At 36.3% G+C, this 2513-nt stretch overlaps 1 protein-coding gene across 2 annotated transcripts in view; it reads right to left on the bottom strand.

Moving 5' to 3' along the window:
* LOC107675280 (carnitine O-palmitoyltransferase 1, liver isoform-like) overlaps positions 1-1155 on the bottom strand; it is a 41906-nt gene extending 40751 nt beyond the window's left edge. For both annotated transcript variants that reach the window (XM_016469574.1, XM_016469575.1), the window contains exon 1: positions 1068-1155. The gene's annotated coding sequence lies outside the window, so the exon portion shown is untranslated. The remainder of the gene's footprint in view (positions 1-1067) is intronic.
* Positions 1156-2513: the final 1358 nt, after the last annotated feature.

The raw sequence follows: 2513 nt of genomic DNA, 5'->3' as shown, positions 1-2513 counted from the left end.
CAACAACAACAGCGGTGATCACGTGACGCACCGGTGCAGATGGAAACTAGGCGAAAGGTCACGGCACTATGTTGATGTTACATGCTGCACTACGCCATTATAGCTCAATATGTTTTAATAAGCTGGTATTAAATATTCCGCAACGTGTACCGAGTTATTTGATCAAACAATAGAAATAGGAACACATGTTTGTATATCTAGTTGCATAGTTCCTGCTCTACGAGCGAACTATTAAATTAAAGGGACAGCTCACCAAAATATGAAAATTCATAATTTGGTCATACTAACGCTATTCCAAGCCCGTAAGACTATTTTTATTCTGTGGAACACAAAATGACACGTTAGCCAGAATTTAGGGAATTGCATTCATTTTTACTGCATTGTTTTTCCTTACAGTGAAAGTGACCGCATGCTGTCATACTGCATACTACCTCATTTAGTGTGGATTAACATGAGGGTTAGTAAATAATAATATAATGTTACATTTTGGATTACCTATTCCAGATTTAAATTGATAACATAGCGGTTATTAATATCTCTAACTGTAACAAATTAGGATGTGCGGGAAGCTATTTGATTTGTTGTGTTGCGTCATTCAAAAAAACAAATCTCAATCAATAGTAAACTTACTTGGCACCGAAACAAATCGAAACTATGTAGCAAGAGGACAAACACTTTGACAAGTTCCCTGATAACATTGCAATCAATAACTAAAATCAAACATATTCCAACGCAGTTGTTGCGCGCACATAACAACAGTAACTAAGTGAACGTCCTTCTAACGTGCTTTCAGCTTTGTAGAGATGCCCTGACCTCGTTGTGCAGCATTCACCAGGTGCTCTTGAGTGTCATGCATTTCTATACATAAAAACATAAATGACATCCTTTCTTGTTTTATTCAGAGAAAACATGCGTTGCCGTCCGGAATCAGCTTGTGTTTTCTGTGTCATACCATAAGGACAAGATTATACCAGAATATACCTTTCACCTACTTCACCGCTGCACGAGCTCCCTGTTCAGTCTCACGCAGCTGCTTAAAATACAGCTGATTCATTCTGGAATCTTACCTCTACGTCTCTTCGTGAGATATGGACGGTGTGGATTACTGTTGGACTTCAGGAGACGCACCGTTTTGCCGCCGCCTGCTCTTTTTAAGTGTAAGCTATGAATGAATGTAATAATAATAATTCACTAGACACGCCCCTCGCCGTGACGTCACGCGCAGCGACATGTGACATTAAAGGATTTAGATTTTTTTCTCGGATATGTAATTATAAACAGGGAAAAGTATATATATATATATAGATAGATAGATAGATAGATAGATAGATAGATAGATAATTAAAATTATATATTTTATAAAGTTATATTATAAAAAATAAAAGTAAATATATATGAAGCATACAATATACTTTTTGTTTTTATATAATATGATTTTATAAAATAGATTGCTATTATATTTATATCTATATTTATATTTTATAATGTAAATTGTGAATGTGACATCAAAGGATTCAGATTTTGCTCTCTCGCATATATAACTATAAACAGGGAAACATTGAAATGTCCAGGAATTTTAGATTTGAGACTCTTCTAGAACTTCTAGATTTATTCTATTGTAAATATAAAATATAACGTTCTTTTTTTAGATAAAATTATTAAGCCATATATTCTAAGATATATATATATAGAGAGAGGGAGAGAGACATAGTGAGGAGATATATATACTGTATATATATATACTGCTTAAATATATTTTGCAATATAGATAGATAGATGCATGGATGGATGGATGGATGGATGGATGGATGGATAGATAGATAGATAGATAGATAGATAGATAGATAGATAGATAGATAGATAGATGGATGGGTGGGTGGGTGGATGGATGGATGGATGGATAGAAGATGGATGGATGGATGGGTGGATGGGTGGATGGATGGATGGATACATAGATAGATAGATAGATAGATAGATAGATGGATGGATGGATGGAGGGATGGATAGATGGATAGATAGATGGATAGATGGATGGATGGGTAGATAGGTAGATAGATGGATGGATACATAGATGGATAGATGGATGGATGGATGGATGGGTAGATGGGTAGAGAGATGGATGGATGGATGATGGATGGATAGATGGATGATGGATGGATGGATGGATAGATAGATGGATAGGATAGATAGATAGATAGATGCATGGATAGATGGATGGATGGATGGATGCATGGATGGATGGATGGATGCATGGATGGATACATAGATGGATGGATGGATGGATGGATGGATACATAGATGGATAGATGGATGGATGGATGGATGGATGGCTAGATAGATAGATGGATGGATGGATGGATGGATGGATGGGTAGATAGATAGATGATGGATGGATAGATGGGTAGATAGATGGATGGATGGATGGATGGATGGATGATTGATAGATAGATGGATGGATAGATAGATAGATGGATAGATAGATAGATGGATGGATGGATGGATGGATGGATGGA

This window comes from Sinocyclocheilus anshuiensis, unplaced genomic scaffold, assembly GCF_001515605.1.
Source record: "Sinocyclocheilus anshuiensis isolate Anshui unplaced genomic scaffold, SAMN03320099.WGS_v1.1 scaffold532, whole genome shotgun sequence".
NCBI lineage: Eukaryota > Metazoa > Chordata > Actinopteri > Cypriniformes > Cyprinidae > Sinocyclocheilus > Sinocyclocheilus anshuiensis.
This window is presented reverse-complemented; position numbering and strand designations above follow the sequence as displayed.